This window comes from Alosa alosa, chromosome 11, assembly GCF_017589495.1.
Source record: "Alosa alosa isolate M-15738 ecotype Scorff River chromosome 11, AALO_Geno_1.1, whole genome shotgun sequence".
Lineage (NCBI taxonomy): Eukaryota > Metazoa > Chordata > Actinopteri > Clupeiformes > Clupeidae > Alosa > Alosa alosa.
The window spans coordinates 5,056,662-5,077,863 of NC_063199.1; the positions used below are offsets into that span (position 1 = coordinate 5,056,662).

At 42.2% G+C, this 21,202-nt stretch overlaps 1 long non-coding RNA gene across 1 annotated transcript in view; it reads left to right on the forward strand.

Moving 5' to 3' along the window:
* LOC125303605 overlaps positions 1 to 4,848 on the forward strand; it is a 16,148-nt gene extending 11,300 nt beyond the window's left edge. The window contains exon 3 of the long non-coding RNA XR_007195065.1: positions 4,734 to 4,848. This is a non-coding gene — a long non-coding RNA (uncharacterized LOC125303605). The remainder of the gene's footprint in view (positions 1 to 4,733) is intronic.
* The last annotated feature ends 16,354 nt before the right edge of the window (positions 4,849 to 21,202 follow it).

Below are 21,202 nucleotides of genomic sequence, written 5' to 3' on the forward strand. Positions count from 1 at the left end.
ATTCACATTCCCTGGTGATGTGTGTGTGTGTGTGTGTGTGTGTGTGTGTGTGTGTGTGTGTGTAATGTCCTTATTATAATATGATTGAATATACATATATTTTGAAACATCCATTTACATTTTACAAATTTAAATTTTCAGTTTGCGAACAATTTTGGGTATTGGGCTAGCTATGGTGCTTTTAGGACAAATCTATGCAGTCTGTGTATTATGTAAATAGTGACACAGAAACCATAGACACACACACATACACACACATACACACACACACACACACACACACATACATACACAAACAATGTAGGCCGAGTCCATCCTTCAGCAGAACTGAGGCAGAGCAGCCCAGTGTCCCCTCATCAATCATTACTCAGCGAGTTGGTCAATGTATCTCTCCCTCTGCATTAACGTAATGGACAGCCAATGGTGTGGCTGTGTGAAATTAAAGCCAATTTTCGTAGATGACTTGAAGATGGAGGCGGAAAGAAAGAATAAAGTCTTACCCAGTCTATCAAGGGATGATGGTCTAATTCAACAACAAAACAAAAAAAAACTATTACACTCCTGTTTTTTTTTTTCCTACATAAAATTACCATTGCCCTATAAGAGATGGGTAGAGGAAAAGTGGGGACACTGACTCCTGGAGTATTCAGTAGGTTTGTTGTGATCACTTTAATTTAGTTGTATCAGCCAAAGGGGCCTTGGGTTACAGGGCCCAGTGATCCGTATCCTCTTCGGTCCTTCCCAGGTCAGCATCCTATTACCCTGCCCTAGACGGAGCAAGAGTGCATTTTCAGAGTATTATGCTGCAGCCTCTGGAATGGTCTGTGCCTCCAAAATAAAGATGCCTCTTTGGTGAAAGCCTTTCTCTCTCTCTCTCTCTCTCTCTCTCTCTCTCTCTCTCTCTCTCTCTCTCTCTTCCTCTCTATCACTCACTCACTTCCTCACTCACCCCCAACCCCTCCCTTCACCCCTGTGTCCCACACCATCCGCTACCCCACCACGGACCCCCATCCATCCCACCCTCCCACCCTCCCTCCAGCCCTCAAGCCTGCCTCCCTCTCTCTCTCTCTCCCGCTGCAGTCTCTCCTGCCAGCTCCCACGGTTCGTCTTTGGAAATGATCCGTCCCTGAGCGTGCAGCGGAGCCACTCCATGTTCACATCCCCCAAGGGGGCTTCCTGCCTGCCCACTACCCCTGCTTTCCTTTGTCAGCCAAATGGATACCAATTAAATCAACTGTTCTCCAATTAGGATTTGGAAGAATCTATCTTGTTCAGTGTTCGAAATCCCAGGGCCTGACTCCTATCTCTCTCTCCCTCTCTCTCTCTCTCTCTCTCTCTCTCCATCTCTCATTCTCTCCCTCTCTCTCTCTCTCTTTGCTGCTCTCTTTCTTTCTCTTACTAGTGTTCCTGGAATCAGTTACCGAGAAAGAGAGAGTAGTTATTTCCTGCAATACGATACCCCTGGGTCCTTTCCTTCTGTCTGTTTGCACAATATGTTAATAGAGTGTTTTGCTAAACATTAGCTGATATTGTATATTGAAGGCATTTTATACACTGGCGTTTTGCACTGTAAAATGACTTTTCCTGACCCTAACTTAATCATGGTTTAGACGCATTAACCAATTTGTAAAACTAATGGTCATGATCTGACACTAAAAAAAACTCTAATGCACATGTTTACATAAATCCTACTACCTTAAACATCGTTTTCTTGCAGAACAATTTGCTTAGCACTGCACATTAGTAAAACTGGTAATAGACCAAAATAACAAGAACAATAAAATAGTGAAAATAAACTGTATGAGTAATTGAAATGGCTAAATATTGACTCTTGTTAAACATCCATAAATAAACTCACAAGTGCAGAAATGGAGACCCTTTTCATGATTAATAAAAAAGAAAGATTTTTTTTGTGGGGGCTACCTTTTTTTGAAGACATAGCTATCGAAGTGCTTGGATGTGAGCCACGTCATTATTGCCTATTAGTCGTGTTCAGAAAGTATGCCCCCATTGTGTTCCTTATGACTGGGCAACACCCCCTCCCGCCACTCGAAATCACATCCAGCTAAACAAACCACCCAGTCGAGCTTCCTGTGGTGCGCTGATTCAAATCCCAGGGCCCAGGCAGGCGAGCAGAGGAGAGGAGAGGCCTCTCCAGTTCTGTTGGGCCTACTCCTCTAGCCCTTCCATGGCCACAGTCATGGCTCTCCCAGTGCTGTCAACACTGCTGCTGTGTCTGCTGTTGTGGGCTGTTGCTGCTGCCCACTCTTTTCCCCTTGTAGATTAATGAAGATTCCTTCACTGTTTTGTAAACTTGTCAAAACAGCGCACAGGTTTTAACGCTTCGCATGCCCCGGTTTACATTAGACCCCCCCCTTTGCCACCCCCACCCCCTCCTTTTTTGTCTGCTCTCTGCGCTATGATATCGTGTAGGAAGCATAGGCCCCTGGCTGTTACCGTACGACATCCATCTCACGGAAGTGTGCCTGCAGGCTTTGTGTTAATAACGCTGTTTAACAAACACCATTCCTGCTGCAGTAACAGAGCACTGAAGTGTCGCCTCGGTTTAGTGTGGAAGCTGACAAATTTTGATATTTATCTCAGAGGAGTAATTCACGATCCAATACACAAGGTTTACATATCAGTTTGGTGGTAAGAGGTGCGGTTAAAGAGAGAGCAGCAGGTGGTCCTGCAGAATAGAAGACACTCCATAACATCAACAGAGAGAGAGAGAGAGAGAGAGAGAGAGAGAGGGGGCATAATGTCATCTACAAGAGCTGCTTATATGTAATGCAATAACACTGTCATTTTAAGAATAACAGATCTGTACGCTGGCCTGGTTAATTCAGTTGTATCATATTTTGACCTTCTCAATTCTCATTTCTGCACATTGGCATTCTAGGGAATTAATAAAGGGCAGCAACGAGAGGTTGTAGTTTTAGCTGAAATCAATAGCATCATTTTCAGATCTAGACGCATTTTAATACCTTGCATTCAATTTAGACTCTGCCTCAACATGGAAGAGTATTATAGAGAAAATAATTATCGGAAGAACTATTCAACTATGCTAGACATATATTTTACCTTGAATAGTTTAACAAGAGATACAAAATTCATCATAAACCATGCGGTTGTGTGAATTTGTAACAAAAGTGAATTTGAAAAAAAAGTCAGACAGCACTCCTAAATCCCTGCACTCCTTCTCAGAAACCGAAAGAAACAGAAATGACAGCCTAATATTGTCAGACATTCCATCTCATTCAGTGCCCAGGACAATGTGCTAATACAGTTGCTTAGATGTTGATCTCTGTTCAGAGCCTTGATGGCCCCCTACCTTTGGTTTGTCATACGCCTTCACGATTAGAATGGAGCCAGATTGTGTGCCCACAATAAAGGACCTTTTAAGTCCATTATGGAACAAAGATGGTTAGTGACATTGTGCAACAAGAGATTGACCTCCGGTGATCTTGCTCTTCTTGGATCAGGGTTCCTAGGCTTTTTTTCTGGGGATGGGGGGTGGGGGGGCGCCAGGATGTGAAGAGGCAGTGTGGGAGGGAACATGGGAACTAGATCTCCCATGTTTCCAGCTGCTCCCTCTCTCCCGCTCCCGTGACGTGACCGCGGCTTCTCAGCGATGTCGGGACATGGGCCTCGACGCGCCCGTCAGAACAAGGAGGCAGCGTGAGGGAATGTCAAAATATCCAGCCCCTGATTTACCACTCAAATGTTTTTCTTTTTTTTCTTTTTCCTTTTTTTTCTCGCAGAGGTTTATGATTCTAGAAATAAACGCTAAAAGCATCGCCGTTAAATGTCCCCTTCCATTTCACAATATTTGTCGTCCTAGAGCAAAGATGAGAACATTAAGACAATGACACCATAAATCTAGATGTACAAAAAATAAGGTTATGTAAAGATTGCAGTGCTAATATTAGACCGCAAAAAGAAAATATATGTATTTCAGCCTGAAAAACTTGACTCTATGCCTATTTCAAGTCACCTCAGCGTGTGGCCTCATGAATAATAGGTCTCTGCACGTCTGTCAATCCATACAGACTATAAATCAATCATTTGATTGAGTCTTTCGGCAGGCTCGCTGTCACACAGCACTGGGGATGTCTGGGGTATAATCATTACAGATCAAGAGATATTTTAGGCCAACCAAAATAACATCTGTCTCTAGACATCCATGAACTCTGCGAGCCCTCAAAAAGCCCTGTACCTCACAGCTGAACTCCGAAACTCTCCAGTCAGGAAACGATCTGATTGTGAATTTAATGAACCCCAAAGTACAGCCGTTGTTATTCCAGCTGTATTTTGAGGCAGGTCCTGAAGTGTATAAACACTAAAAATAAATATTCACCGGTAGTGTAAAAGCAGGGTAAATATAGACTGATTGATCCGTTGAACAGCACTAAATGCCTACATAAATGGTTCATGTTGTTTCATTTTATTGTTTGAAAACAGGATATAGTGAGTTTATTCTGTTTTTTATAATATTGCTTGATGTGAAAAGAAACATTGTTTGCTAATTTAACGAGTGCTAAGTGTCTATTTTAATGTCCCCTCTTCATCACATTTTATGGCTACTCTTTTTTTTGACCTCCGCCACACACAGCTGATGTCCCCGTTTTATGTAAGACAAATAAATGAACAATCACTGTATTTTCCACTGAGTAATTCCAAAGAGAGAGAAAAAAGAAAACAATTAAAAAGCCCTTCTTCTTCCAAACCAGACGATTCCCACGCATTTTTTGGCAAGAGAACCCCTCTGACAGTCTCCAGAGGGCTCGCTTCTTTTCCAGTCCGCGAGGAACTTGTCAGGAAAAGATCTACATTTCCCAGAGTGGAGTGTGGGCGAGAGAGAGAGGAGCAACACAAAAAGACAGGACCAGCAGGGTGAGTGCATGTTGGGGGTGGGGATGGGGATGGGGGTAGGACAGATAGAGAGAGAGTTCATAGAAAAAAGACGCTAAGAGATGGTGAGATGGGAAGAAAAAAATGAGAGATTGGCGATATCTTGATATGTGTGAGGCAGCCTTGAGCCTGTCAGGCCTTGAAAGGAGAAGTCAGGTTTGGGCCGGCTGAAAAGAAAGGGGGGAATATGGAGGCCACAAGTCTGTCAGGACCGTCATCAGCGCACTTTGTCTCGGGCCCTTTTCGGGAGACAAAATAGCCTGTATTAGTGCAAAGAATGAACAGTGACCTGAGCTCCCCCCTCCACACCCCTCCAATAATCAAGCCTTTGTTCTTGACGTGCATAAGGACCAGGGGAGCAGAAGTGCATAGCTAATCAGTTTAACCCTCCCAGATACCCGCTTGACTTTTGACAGTTTCACATGATCTGTGGCTGACAGCAGTGCCAGGGCTTCTGTGCAGAGCACCATAGCCTGCAGTACAGCAGGGCCAAAAAGCCCCGACCCCGCTGCCACACTGACCTGCCAGGTGACACCGGTGCCCGAGGGCTGGCTCAGGGCTCGCACACAATAGCCGTCTTTTGGACAGCTCCTTAAAGGCCCTTGAGCAGGCAGTTGTATCTCCCGAGATGATATTATCTTTATTCTAATGAAGTGGGAGGAGGGTTTTTTTTTTTTTTACATCTTTTGTTTTTTCATCCAGGCTGAGTTTTTGACAGTTTGACCTGTTCGGGATGGGCTAGGTCAGTGGCAGCTTCACCAGGGTCAGGGAAAGTGACAAGAATGTCAAAACTGATTTTGGCAGATGGACAAGCAACAGGTTTGGCTTTTCGGTGTTTTATTCTGTTTTCAGACGGCATAATGAAATGAGACAAATGTGGGTTTGCCGGCAGCTGAGAGCTAAACTGTGCTTTTTGCAAATGAAAAGAAGAAATAGAATTGCAATTAAGGGGCCATTACTTGCCACCAGTGGTTCACACGTTTAGCATCGGTATAAATTTAGTTTATCCACCTTTATTTTCACTTCAGCAGTCACGTCAAGTTTAATTATAATTGTATGCACAAGACACAAAAACAGGACATAAAGATAGGATTTCTAATTTGCAAGGCCAATCAGCAAACTTAAAATGTTTTCTCTCAAACAAAATTTAGGTTTTAACAAATTAAGGTTAAACTGAGCCATTTTCATGTTTGACCATTCCACAGTTAGTAATCGTATACTATATCCACATAGCACTGCTATAAAATATTGGCTTGCAAGAACAAAACTTTGCTTAAATTACAGACATGCCTGGAAAAAAAACATGTTCAGGGAATTATCTTCACTAGGTTTGGTGTCTTCTTCTATAAGCCTATTTTTCCCACAGTGTAATCTGCCTAGTGAAGCCACTGAAATTAAATGGTGAAATTGTGCCACCCCTAAGCCCTCTCTCTCTCTCTCTCTCTCTGGCCACCAGTGCACGGCCTGTCGGTGGTCTCCAGCCACCAAAGGCCAGAGCCCTTCAGTTTGTCTTTATTAGGCAACAAGCAGCTTTAATCAACACTGGAGGAGTCCCATGCCTTCCTCTCCTCTAATGCGCCATTAAGGTCCATTCAGAGTGACTGAACAGTTGTCACACAAAGTGGAGAAGCATTGAGTAATCAATGGTAGTTAAGAACTGTAATTTATCACCTTGCCACGGCCAGGGGCTCAGCGGCACCAGGCCTCCCCTGCCTCAGGGTGACAGCAGAGGCTGGTGGGGGTGGGGGGGTTGAGGGGTATAGGTGCCGTGGCCATGGTGTTGCCGCAGGTCGGGCCACAATTACTCTTCATCTAAGGTGCCGTGCACACCGACTGACACAGGCACAGTTCAATTGCGGCATTATCTGGGTATATCAATAATGTGGAATTAAAAGCGATTGATTTTTGCATGGGTGTTTTTCTTTGCCTTCTCTTTTCCTCTTGTTGAATAGTTTCTTATTACTGAGGAAAAGAGGAGAAAAATATATAGGAGATTCTCACTCTTTTGAGCAGGATCAAGTAAGTTGTTTTTTTTTTTTTTTTGTACAGTATTTCTACAATTGAGTCTACATTTAAAGCATGTAAATATTCACTGTAAAGTGAATACACATCTAGTTCTCCCTCTAGTGTTTGAGTACTGTAGTCTTTCTACTTGTCCTGCTTCTTATTAAAAAAGGGGGGGGGCTTAGTCACATTGTGCCCACTACGTCACCCAGCAAGGAGAGGAGCAGGCACACACAGTCCTCTGCACACTTACTGTCTCAAATACAGATGTAAATAGAAATAGAATGAGAGTGTGCCATTCCAAATGTTCACATGCCATATTGAGGCAAAAAATATAAAATGTCAGGTTGTGGCAGGTAAAAATGTGAAAAAAATATATTTTTATATAGAAAACAGCTAAATCTACACAACCTCAAAACAGCTGTCAACGAGACAGCCTTGGCACAACAAAACTGATGCAGAAAATGTTATCAGAGATGGAGGAGGGAGAGAGAAAGAGAAAGAGAGGAACCTCTAGGCTCCAAGGACTGATATTTCAGGGATAAGTGAGGCCATGGAGAATGTCACACTCTGCACAGCCTGGGAGACTGAAAAAAAAAAACAGTAAGCAAAGTAAAGAGGCCTACTGGAAATTGCCATGGTAACACACTAAAAGATTTTGTTGACATGTTTTTAACCTTGCTGATACTGATGTAATTAAGGCAGCATCTCACATTAGCCCACAAAAAGTTTTGCGTGTCTGTTTTCTTTGGGGGTTTTAATGTATTTTATTTTTCCTCTCAAAAAAGGTATTCTCTCGTGTATTTCTTGTAGTGAAGTGCTGTTAGTCTGTGGTATTTTGTAAAAGGCTTATCTTTGTGGGCTACCTCTCTTAAAAGCTGTCTCTTTTATTTAGCTATTTATATATATAATATATATATATATATATATATATATATATGTACATATATATATCCACATATATATATCCACCAGACGCCATCTGTCATAAACATCCACTCAATGCCAACGTGATACTTTACAGATAGACAGGGATGGTCCCTGCAGTTCAGAATTGCACGCTTGAAAATTGCTGGAATGTACCGAAGTACTATTAGCTATAATAAGAAGTGATTTGTTGGTCAAACGCAAAGGTTGAACTCTGTGCATAGGGGATGTGGAGGTGAGGCTTGTAAGTCCGCTGTGTGTTGCCAACTGTATAAATTGCATTAAGAAAAGGAGGTCAGCTGTGGAGCACTGGATAAAAGACTTAATTTTAGTTTGATTGTGTCCTTCCCCTCTGTTTGTGTCTCGTCTCTTAATTTAGATTAAAAATATGTCATCGGGCAAATAACACAAGGGGGCCTAATCGGGAAGCTGCATGGTCAGACTGAGAGCAAAGAGAGAGTGGAGACAGAGAGAGAGAGAGAGAGAGAGAGAGAGAGAGAGAAAGGGTGAGAGGGGGTGAGAGGGAAAAAAATGATGCCACGCAATTGCCCACAAATCACAGTGCACATGAACAGTCCAAACAGCCATGGAGGGGAGGTGGGGCAGGGGGTGAGAGAAAAAAAAGTTGAAAGGGGCCAAAAAAAAAAAAAGAATAAGAAAAATTTCAATTTCAGGAGCATTATTATTTTCATTAATCATAGCAGCGCCGTCACCTCTCTCCTTATGCCTTAGCTGGAGATCTATTATACGGTCCATTTAGCTCCCACCATATTACCTCATATGTTTTCCTGGTCCACCAAATAAGACTTAAGAGATAAAACAATTTACTGTTCATTATGAGGCATGTCACAGGAATCAATCTATTAACCTGCGTTAACTGGGCCGGGTGGGAAGGAGCTCAGGATCCGCGTAGCTGCCGAGGGAAAATGGATATTTATATATTATACGTCCGAGATCATAAAGAGAGGGTGGGCATTTAATACCCTCCCCTCCCTTCCCCTTTTGCCTGCTCTGCCCTCTCGTCTACCCACCGCCCGGTGGATGGCTTTATTTTCCTGGTGGCCAAGGCACCCTCCTCGCCTTCACACAGCCTCTGACCTGTGAAAGATTCTAACAAATTAGCTTCTATTGTGGAGCCAAAGGTGCCATCAATGAGTGGACGCTCGGCTGAGCCTAAAGTATGATGGGAGAAGCGGGCGACAGTGCAGAGAGCCTTGACGTGATTGAATTAACCCTTTGTAGGAAGTGTACTGATAGGGGAGAGGGGGGAGGGAAATAGCTGAGAGGTTTAGGAGCTGCCAGGGCCAGTTTGATGAGAAACAGGTGCCCACCAGTCTTAGGACTCTGCTGAATGTCTATTCACAAACGTAATGATGCTTCTTTTGTTGAATATCTTTTTTTGTTGGGAGAACGAGATCGCTCTCATTCTGTCTATCTCTCTTTCTCTCTCATTCTCTTTCCCTCCTATTTGTCACTCCTCTCTCTCTCTCTCTCTCTCTCTCGGTCTGTCTCACTCACAGTGACACACACACACACACACATCTCTCTCTCTCTCTATCTCTCTCTCTCTCTGTTCACTTGCCCGTTTCCATTACAACATAGAAAAGATATCAAAATGATTGTCCTTTCTTTGTCAATATCTAGGCTGTAAGTTGGGGAAAGGAATTTTTTGTTTGTTTGTTTGTTTTGATCATTTTAGAGTGGTGGTTATTGATTTGTCAACCATTTTGCCATTTTACATCCTATCATCCTGCTTTGTTCAATAAATGCCAACCTACCCAAAACAATGTTGATATAACCCAACTCGACCTTGACATATGGTCTTAGCTATGTATGTGAAGATATGTACGTATATGTGTATTTATATTGGTGCACATTTGTTTTAATTGTGTGTGTGCATGTGTGTTTTAATTGTGTGTATGTGTGTTTACTTTGGTGCACATTCATCCGTGTGTGTGTGTGAGAGAGAGCCCTGTGTGTGTGAGAGAGAGAGAGAGTGAGAGAGAGAGAGAGAGAGAGAGAGAATGTGTGTAGCCCCAATCAGTAGCAGTGTACTCCTCCAGGCCTGAACTTATTGACATATGGGAGTATTGATGAGCCTGAGAGCAGGTTCATATTTGTATGATAATGAATGTTTGAACTGTGTCTATAGGAGGTCACCCAATCACCTGACACCATCAGAAGTGTCTCAATAAGCAGTTTCCTATTAAAAAGGGGAAAGGTGAGAGTGTTTGTCCACTGCACATTAACCTTACAAGCTTGTGTGTTTGAATAATTTATTTCAACCCACGTAATCACTGCTTTTTTGTGAGTTCTTTTATGTTCTCAGTTCACCCATGTCAATTGACACTTGCAGCGCAAAACTCTCACTTCTATATTCTACAAGCTAATGTCTATGGTCGATCGATAGCAATATTAATTGCTTCAGTTCACAGTGGTGTTGCTAATCAGTTGTGACCCTTTAAATGAGTGAAAGCAATAATGTGGTAGTATGTACAAAGGAGATCAAGACAGAGAGAGGAGAAAGGGAGAATGGAGTCAAAAGTGCATCGTGACAAGAAACCAATGTGCTTTTTTTCCCTTTTTTTTGGCAGGGGCGGTTATTGGGGAGGGCTAGTGATTAGTGTTAGAAATAACATCAAACTGGGATTCATTAAAATAATTTTGAAATGGCACTAAACGAGCTGTGTCAGAGAGAGGGCCCTAGGGCATGTCAGTACAACTCCAATCTGTGCCCACCACCCCCTCCGCAACCCCCCCCCATCGCCTGTGCCTCCCCCACCTCCCCATCTGCATATAAACACTGCTCTTTCCACTTCGGCCATGACTGAAAGCCGCCTCAGGTGCCTTCCTGTGATTATATACAGGGGTGTACTCTCGCTCATCAAGATCAATAGGCGATACAATTACATTTTGATCTTTGTTCTCAATCAAAGCATTCGGTCATACATGCTTGTTTATCATTGATCAGAGGAATTGATCTGGGTGATGTTCATACATGTGTAAAAACAAACCAAGTTTGAGATGCATGCTTTGCAGTGCATTTTAATTTGATGAACAGACTATCCTTTTATTTCCTAAGTCAAACAGGAGACACAGTAGAACTGTGTAAAACATGTACAATATAATTAATGTAAACAATCATACATGCAGGAAGATATAAAGAATAATTGAATGCCCTTTAGTGCTATTGAAGATGTACTTACAAATTCCTTCACATTGGGTAATGCAACTTAGGTGAGGGTGTTAACTTGTAGGGTGTACATTTTCATTATGACAGTTAACGTCTATTAACATCTGTCAAGGTCATTGTATCTGTGCAGTCTTAGACTCCTGTTAGCGAGAGCTGTGATCAGTTGTGAAAGCTTTGAGGTGAAACATCATGAGAAAGCGCTTTCATTCAAAGGCACACCAAGCTAACAGTAGCCATTTATAGATGCACTACTTAAAACACAACTTACCTGTCTGGCTCTTTTTTTTCTTCACTTGGACTAAAAATACTGGAACAGTCTGATAATTGACTGATTTGACGTTTAAATTGCTTCAACTGCTTAACAATCAGTCGATCAGTCCCTGTACATTATTAGTGTCTTCACTTGAGACTGCATACCTGGTGTCCCTAGCAAGCAAGTAAAAAATACACTTGTCCATGTGATATTTTTTCTCGTCTCCTCCCGCTTACAAACTCTTTATACCTGCCACTAAGTCACTCTGAAGGCAAATTTCATGCCCTCTAGCCAGTTGCCTGCCATAGATGTGACATCTGTCAGCTGTAGCTTACCACCTATTACCCAGGAATGTCATCAGGGGAACATAGCACGTGGGAGGATTCTGCCTGCTCCCATTTCTCCTTAAACTTCACAGGTTTCCACACTGACAATTAGGAGTTGTTGAAGCTTGATAAAGGGCAGGATTTTCAGTTGTCTCCCAGTCGAAGCAAAACAGCCAGAGGCAAATCCAGTGACAATCTAATTGTGTGATAAAAACGGGTTTTCACCTCCTTGTCATCATCTTTGCAAGTGAAACCACCAACCTTAGCTTTACAATATTAGCCAAGTCTATTGCAGAGTAGAGGATGGATCAAAGTGAGAAAAGAAGCAAGGCTGCACTAAAGTGTAATGATGCCGGCCTCTGTGGAAACATCTTAGCCTTTAAATTGGTTAGTGTGGCTTAGTAATGAGACACATTTAGTGTGGAAGTGCCAAATATCAAATCTAGCTCAGGGTCATTACCTCAAATCAGCACAAGCCATCACAATGGTAAACAAGACATTCATACAAACACCCTCACCCCTAATCCCCTCACCATTATGAGCAAGTAGTTCATAGATGCAGGGATGTGGACAGAAGACATGTTTCAAACTAATTTATAACTCATTTGGTCAAATTTAACAACTCTAATGTGTAGGTTGGTTTCAGATATACAACAGTGCTATTTAAGGTTTATGTGACAGGCTGTCAGCAACATGGCTCATGGGCTTTACACTGTAATATGGGCCACAGCGCTCTCTGCATTATCTCCATGGTAGTCAAAAGCATAATATGCTGTATCTGTCACCTGCCATGAACTAGAAACATGCATGAACTTATAAAATGCACATTTTAGCCTATCACATAAGTAAAGGCTCCCAGTAGGTATATGCTGTATATGACAGAGTCTGTCTGTAGGCTGGTAACACAATGATTCAGTGGCTGTTTTGTGAAATCAGATGTAAGGTGACTTTTAATCTTTAGCAGATCAAATCGCAGACATCATGGAGTGTAATGTCTAGACTTGCCCATCTTAGTGGAGTTCCAGCATTTCTGTAGGTTTGTTTTATCTTGTACTTAAAGTTTTAGGAATTTTAATTAACATGGATGAACAAAATGAAGATCAAACTAGGCGTGGGAACATTTTTTTATGTTCATATTCTTCATTTCCTTTTTTTCTTCTTAACAAGAGATAAAACTTGAGAAGCCAGTTGAAATAAATAATCTTGTTTACTTGAAAAGGTTAAATAAGCAACAGAGCACTAATCCAGTTTGCATGGTGGAATGTTGAAAGAAAATAGCAATATTTCTGCTAAGAGTTCCCACAGCAAGAGGACAGTGCACATTTATTTTTTTGCAGAACTGGGAAGGTCATCTCTTGTGATATTCTTATTTATTAATTTACTGCTGCCATAAATTCATATCTGTAGATGTCTGTTTCAACTTGGGAGGTTGGGTGAAAACACATTCCACAACAGGATAAGAAAGACATTTTTTGGTCTGTCAGTAATTTTATTTTCTTAACCTTGAAATGGAGCACTTGGACAACTCCAGTGTGTGGGTACGTTATAAATCATGTCTGCTGTCCCACACAGACCACACTTAAAATGTCGAGCTCTGTTTGAACCCGGTGTGATCAGTTCATCAGCCAAATACTCATCCAGCTGTAAGTACGCATTGGAACAAAAGCCCTGCTCTTGGTAGGTTCAGGGGAGTAGATTCTATCACCAGGCTCACATTATTTCTCGTTCCTTAGGCCATAGCTCTACGTAACAGTGTCAGATGTCTGTGTTAGTAAGCATCTTGGCCCTGAACTGTCTGTGACTCCGGTATTGCTTGAATGGAAGGCAGGCCACATTGGCAGTCACCCGCGCTGACTGTATGTTTTTTAGCCACCATTACAGTGCGCGGCCGTGCAGAAGAGGGAACCAAATGCAAAGCATAACGATCAAAAGAGTTCAAAGGGCCGAGTGAAGTGCTGTTAAATAAAGAAATATATAAAAACAGATTTTGACGCTGTGCTTTTAAGGTGGCGATAAGGGTTCTCTTGTGACTGGCAAATGTATTCAAACCCATGCTCCTCCAGATTCGAGGGAGAGTGCAGGACTAGAATGGGGAAGAAAATGAGTATGAAATGACCTTTTTGTGCGTCGGCAAATGTTGTGCATAGGTTTGAAGATGAGAGAAGGTGCTCGCCTAATCCCGACTCCTCCGCAATTGGTGTTGCAAATGTCTCCATCTGGGCTAATCTTCTCGGGCTCGCACGGCTTGGGGCCTTCAGAGTTAACCTGACATTTCCAGAAAATTAGCCTTTCAAGTGACCTGAGTGGCTCTCTGTGAATTTCTCGATAAGAGGGACAGATAGCTCCCCTCTTTATTTGTTTATTCAAGCTGACGTCAGGAGGCCCATTCTTTTTCTGCCAATACTGCATTTGTACCACGCATTTACACAGTCAGTTCTCGTCCCTTACTGTGAAATAAAAGGATCGCCTAACTGCATTCAAATCGGCTCCTTCAAATCAGTGAATTAAGTGAGTGCTGCAGTTTGACCATATATAGTAATTTTATTATAAAACCAAGTGTTATTTTTGTTCATTCTTAGCCCTTAAAACTTTTCCTCAATTCTTGGAATTTATGGCTTTTTGTATAATTTGTGCTTAATGTTTATAGTTAATTTGACAGCTAAACATCAACAATGAGCCATTATTATACTTTTATTATTTACATATTTTTATTATACACTTTTTACTATTTTTCTTTTTTTATGAGTTATAGGAGTACATCTTAGTTTACCAGTTACGCTGCACCCCATATATGTGACTAATAGTCTGCTCTCCTTGACTTGTAATGTGGCTAGTTTATAGACACTTGACGGTTGATATGATTCTTGTAATAGCTCAGGGTTGTCAGAGTTATAAAATGTGATATACATATTACTTGTCGAAGGGGGAGCTTCATTTTTTATAATCCCTGATTTTAACCCCCTTTTAAAAATGTAGTTTACATTTACATCCCATATGTTATATATCTGGGATCTAAGACCTTCACGGATGTGGCCCATCACTATGAAGTTGGGGGAGTTGGGGGGGTCTGAGGAGATGAGGCACATGGAAATGGGTTTGGATAGAAAATTAAGTTCAAAGGTCAGGCGGCCCGGTCTGAAGGGTAACAGCAGATGAAATGTGGCTATTTGTTTTAAGCCAAGACTGATTTCATCTGGGCTGGAAAAGGTCAATGTGACATGAAAAAGGGATTCATCTCCATTGGCGCTGGCTGGGCCGCTCGCTCTCGCCCTGCCTGTGTTTACTTACGTATTTACACTTGGGCTGGCTAAAGCACGCCATTATTCACTCTTCCAGCCTCCCTGCTTCCGGCCCCTTGCCTTACAAGTAAACACCTTCTCTTTGTTAGTATTTTTTTGGGGGGGTTCTGTTTTTGTTTTGGTGTTGTTGTCTTGCTTGAGTGTTGGACTTATGGACTTACTTAGGTAACTTAGCTGCACCGAAGGACAAGTCTGTTGTGTTTTAGCTCATTCAGTATAATGAAGGTAAGGAGGCAAGAAAATAAAACATAAATGCCCCAACATCCCTTTCATCCTCATTGGCATTGTGGGGGCACATGTGGGGCTTTTGCTGAATGATATTCAACTATTATTGCAGGCAAACACTATTTAAAATGAGAATGGCAGAGGGCTGTGGACCTGAGCACAGGTTGAGTTTACCCAAGGAAATGCATGTACCTCCCTTCCCCAGGCTGCAGCCACACAAAGGGGAAAACACATAAAGGGGAGGGCATCCCGTGGCCCCTGCATCGCCTGTGGGGGACTGGGGGGGGCAGAGAGGACACCGAGGTCAGAGCATCTTGATTTGTATCTGGCGTCCTGCGGGACAGGCAAATACACCAGGCCAATGCAAGTTACCTGCCCTTTAGCTAGCCTGCTGCACCCAAACAATAAGCCGGGGTACGGCTAGATGAATGAGAGCCGTGCTCACCCCTGAGCAACAGCACTGCCAGGGGAATGGGGAGGAGCAGGTGGGGTGGGGGAGAGACTGCCTTTGAACAGAGACACAGCAAATTCTCCAGAATGTGTTGGAAACGTGTGAATATCCCATATGGGTGTGTGAGTGTGTGTGTTTTTAATAATGATTGGGCATCTTGTTCCGTGGAAATCATATGTTTCTGTCCCCACATTTTGCTTTTGTGGGGGTTTTGTATAAATGGAACGCTTCGTAGCATTTGCCCAAAATAAACGCTGCAGCGTGGATGAAAGACGGCTTAATTTGGGCAATTAATGGATGTGGGGTATACGACACGAAGGGGAAAGTTCCCAAAGCCAGGCAGTAGTGTAAGTAGGACAGGCGGGTAGCAAGACTGATTTAGCACATTAGGCTCCTGGTGGGATGTCCTCTCTGAAATATGCAGCCACACATTTTATCCTGCCTGCTTCAGACACATTAGCAGCCACAGTAATCACGGGCTGTTTTGCATGATGCAGATCACCACCATCTCCTCCCCCCATCACACGCACACACACACACGCACACACACACACACACACACACACACACACACGCACATGGCAGGATACACTCCTGTGCAGGCACACATTTACAAACACTCTCACTTCTCCACCACATCCCTCTAACCTGATGGCGATAAATTTATTGGACACCCGTGTTGGGAAACCGGAGGGGGAGTAATTAACAGCACAGACGGGCAACTTGGTGCAATCACCTTGTAGGGGCTTGGGTGTCCGAGTATGTGGTCCCTTTTATTTTAATTAAAATAACACCGCGAGAACACTTTTCTAAAAGGAACAAAGAAAGGTCGCGTCTCACAAAAGTATACAGTTTACAAAGGTCCTCTTACAGAGGTGGGATAGTGTGTGAGTCACTCTGTTACCACGGTAATAAATAACACTCAAGAACAAGCACTGAGCCAACCAGAAACACCCAAGCTATGCCCTCACCACTTACACTGCAACTCGGCATCAACTATGCATGAAAAAAAGGGCTCAAACTAAAAGTAGCATAAGTGTGTCTTTTCAGCCAGTGAAGGCCCATCGCTAATTTTCCTTATCTATTCATTTGACAGTCATAATAGTTGAAGGCCAGCTATGTTGTTAATAGCAGTCTGCACCCATTCTCTGTGGCTGAGCCTATACTACGTGTAAATTAGTTCACTTTTTGTCCAACCCATAAGTATCTTCCATCAAGCGGGGACCCCTCGGATAATAAAGTGAGACCATTAACCTGACTCCTATTGTCCCGAGCAGATTAATCACATCATAATTGCGTGGCTCACATTAGGTGACCACAGAGGCTCTGTGCGAATCTAATCCAAAGAGAGGGGAAATGGATGTGAGAATGGGCCGTGTGTTTCAATCGAAGAGACGCTCATGAAGTGTAATAAAAACAGCAAATTTATTTCTGTGTCTCCTCTCACACACTGGCCACACACCCCCCCCTCTCTCACACACACACACAGACACTCACACACACACATACACACACCTTATTCTTTAAACAAGGTCATTGCAATCCCAATATAATAGCAGAGGGATAATCAGAGTCCATTGATGAAGTGAAGCCACAATAATGATATTTTATGTTTCTCTTTGCTTTGCCATCTGAGTCATTAGCTTTATGTTGACATCATTCCATCAAGACCTATTGAAAGCTCGCTGGAAAATCAATAGGAATAAGATTACCCAGTTCGGTGAAGGCTAAGAGGTTAGTGGGCAATGTGCAAGGTTCACAGAGCAACACCTTGTATTCGTTTTTTTTTCTTCTCCTGTTCAAAGCCAAACAGCACCAGGAGAGACCTGATACAATGTAAACACAGAAGTGTCAAGGTTTTACATGAAGGATTACATGAGGGGCACTGTCTGTATAGCACTTCTGCCTCACAATTGGAAATTTTGCTGAACTGCTGTAGATTGTTTAAAAAGTACTTAAATATCACACCGTTCTTGGATTATCATGACTCATTATTGGTACTTGTCTTTGTGGTAACTGGAGGCCTTGGCGGTATTTAACATCAGATGTCTCGGCATATGTAACACTGAAGAGGAAAAGCTAAAGGCACCAGAGTGAGAGAGAAAAAGTTTTATTTTTGACTGTAGCTGACATTTCTAGATAGACCTAGGTGGTGATAGTTTTAGAAGGATAACACTCTCTTAACCACTCTGTAATGCTTCAGTATCTCGTGTAGTAATTAAAATGGATGGTTTCAGTATCAGCTTGTGGAATTGGCCAGGCAGTTATAATCACGGTATTTTCCCTCTAAAAATATTGGGATAGGCTGACCTTGTCTTTTTCATTCTCTCTCTCTCTCTCTCTCTACCTCTCCTGTGCACTTGCAGACACACACACACACACACACACACACACACACACACACACACACACACACACAGACTAAAGTACACACAATAAAGTAATCGATTTGGGGAGGAGATCTGCTTATTTCCCATCTCTTGAAGTGCCACTTGAAGTTTCTGTTGGGCCTAACTGCATTAGGGGTCACCGGCGGGACGGCTAATGGTGACCTCTTCATCACTTCATCCCGCGGCCAAGAGTCTTTTCATTAAGTGTTTTTGGTGGTTAGTAATGACTTCAGAGCACCAAATGTAATTACTTTAAATTGTGAAGTGGCAGATCTCTCCTATGTTTCCTCTTATGTGTGCTTGGATTGTGGGAGACTTTTTTTTATTACCCCCATCTCATGTTCCAAAATGGAAGATCCTCAGGAGTGATCACATGCTGTATTTACACCTTTTTAAACACATTAGTGGATGATATTTACCATGAATATGTTACACTTAGCTTTGCTATTGTTCTACATATAGTATTTTCTTAATGAACAATATCACCTGAAAACATGCTTATTTGAAAAGACTGAAGATGTAATTTTCAGAAAATAATACTGCATATTCAGTGTGATGCTTTACAGATCACTGGCCTAGATGAAATGGTCAGTGTTTCTTTATGTTTGCACAAAGGATGGTGTAGCTCTTTGAAAGGTATAACTATAAAAGTAGATATTTGTAGGATGCCGTGTTCATAAAAATTGGAATTGGATGGGTCTTAATATATTGAATGTTCTCACTTTTTGGATTTAAATGATATTGATTTCTTTTGTCATAAATCACTTTTGTTCATTTAAATACCTTACAACTGGGACATCTTTGTACTCCTACAGTAAATACTTTTAATTATCAGTGCGGTCTCTAATGGTTGGTCTGTCTTTTTACAGTATGTGACTGCACAGGCCATGTACCCAGGCATACTGGAGGCCATTTATGTTTTTATGTTCTCCACTGCCTTTTTTTATATGTTGTGTTGTGATGAGTAAGAGAGGAGCTCGCTGATACAGGAAACGCCGTTGGACTTACCTATTTTTGTGTTTAATTGGCCATATTGTCTGTGAAGTTAATTGGTTTCTCAGAGTCCAGGTAGTTACTAAATGTTTGGCAGCATCGGAACCTTGGCACTTTCCCATTAATGACGCGTGAAATGAAATGTTTGATACTGCAAATAAAATCAGTGATATTCAAGGATGTTATGGTAGGTAATGCGTCGAAACAGCCATTTAATGGGTCCTGGAAGATTGGGGTAGTGTCAGCCGTAACCGCCCGGGCTCTCTCTTGACATTGCTAGTTGCTTCTCCATTCCCTTAACGATTGTCTGCTCTGATTGCCCAGACATCCAAAAGCTTAAAAAACTACAGAGACATGCTCTATTAGTAGTCCAATTAGAGTCATTAGCATATTCTACTTCATTCTGCCCCAATGGCTGTATGACAGAAAATGCGGAGCTTCACACGATAAGAAACTACAGCCTGGAATAATGGCCTCTAAGAGATTGTTTAGTCACTTCTGCCATGCTCACCCCTTTCTGGACAGCAAATGGCTGTGTGCAGTGCAGGGTGTGACAGTAAAATTATAAGAATGTGTTTGGACTCTGCCCTGGGGGCTTCAAGGGGCATCCCTCTGCCTGAGCAGAGAACATGATTGGTGCCAGACTGTTTTATTTTGTGTATACCATGCAGCAGTAAGAAAATAAGCGCCAGCAGGTTGTAGATGTTTACTGTATCAGTGTCAGCTGGACTTGGATTGCACTTTAAAAAACATTATGTTAGCTTCTGTTAGCTTTGTTTGTTTGCTTTTATTTAGGTTTTTGTTTTTGAAATATAATAATCAGAGACAGGGGTCTGATACAATACAGTCAGTATGTTTGTATCTTCAATACATTATGAGGTTTCCTTTTAAGGTGTATCACATTCAGAAATATATAGGCTAACCTTTTGGATTCATCAGGGAGATAAGCTCGCTCTCAGTACTAATAAGACATAGTTGCACCATGGAGCAAATAATGATAGCATAATACAGAATTGGTGTTAAATCTTCCTTCAGAAAGGTGCCATTGTACCATACCATACCATATCTTTCCTTCTCCTTTGTTTGCAAGGAAAATGTGAGTTAAGTAATTGTCCGTTTCTTTCCTGTGAAACTTTATTTCATATTAGCTGTTGACAGTTTTGACGTTGATAAATGACGTTGGGAGAGAGGGGCCTTGCACACACATGTGTTTGTGTGGACATGTGTGTGTGTGTGTGTGTGTGCCTGTGAATGTGTGTGTGTGTGTGTGAGAGAAAGAGAGGGAGAGAGAGAGGGAGCGAAAAACAGGGTGACTGACAGCATTTAATGAGAACAGCCCTGTGACAGTGTCAGGTGTGGATGGAAATGAGGGCCTCATTCTACCTCTGCAAAAGGTTACGTCCCTTTTTCTTAACAGCACAGTTAACTGTTGATGATTCGAGCCCACATGACAATCAAATCTGCCTAATTGATTTCCCTCCCCCTGCCAGGTTTTTGATGTGAGATTGGATTTCAGCGCCACATATTTACCTTTTCGAGAAGAATGTCTGTCTGACCTCTAATGAAAAGGATCTGATAGAAGCAGAGACTAAGGTTCTCCCACTCCTCATAATCTTTTTATAGGTCACAATATATAGGGATTGCACATCCACCGTAGCCTCTACAAGCGGTAGCTAGCTGGTATTTTATATAACCAGCACAAAAAGGCTAAACACCAACCATGGTATTTTCATATTCAGCTTTGCATGATTCCCAGTGATTTGGTTGTGACTTAGCATGTCTATTACCCCTAATTCAAGCAGTAATGTAATTATATCAAACATGGGCACTCAATCAAATTATTGTGTTCTGTGGCCACATAAAGCAGCCGCATTAATGCAATTTGCAGGGAGCTGGGACGACTAGAGCCGTATGTATTAACAATACCTAATGGGACTCCCGTTGGTAAATGAATATGCTAACAAGCCGAGGGGTCGCCACTAAATCTAATATCCTTAAGCCGTTTAATTCCAGACCCTCCCCTTATAAATCAATTGACCGTGATAGCTGATGCATCTATCCATTATTAATGAGCGGGATAAATATTTTAGATGATTTCACTGGGAATGCCGGAGCAGGATATATAAGATCTTTGCTCTTTATTATAACTGCATGCCCTCACTTGAAAATGAGCCCAAGGATGCCGTTGCTGCAGTGTGACAAAGCACAACACACACATAAGCAGCCC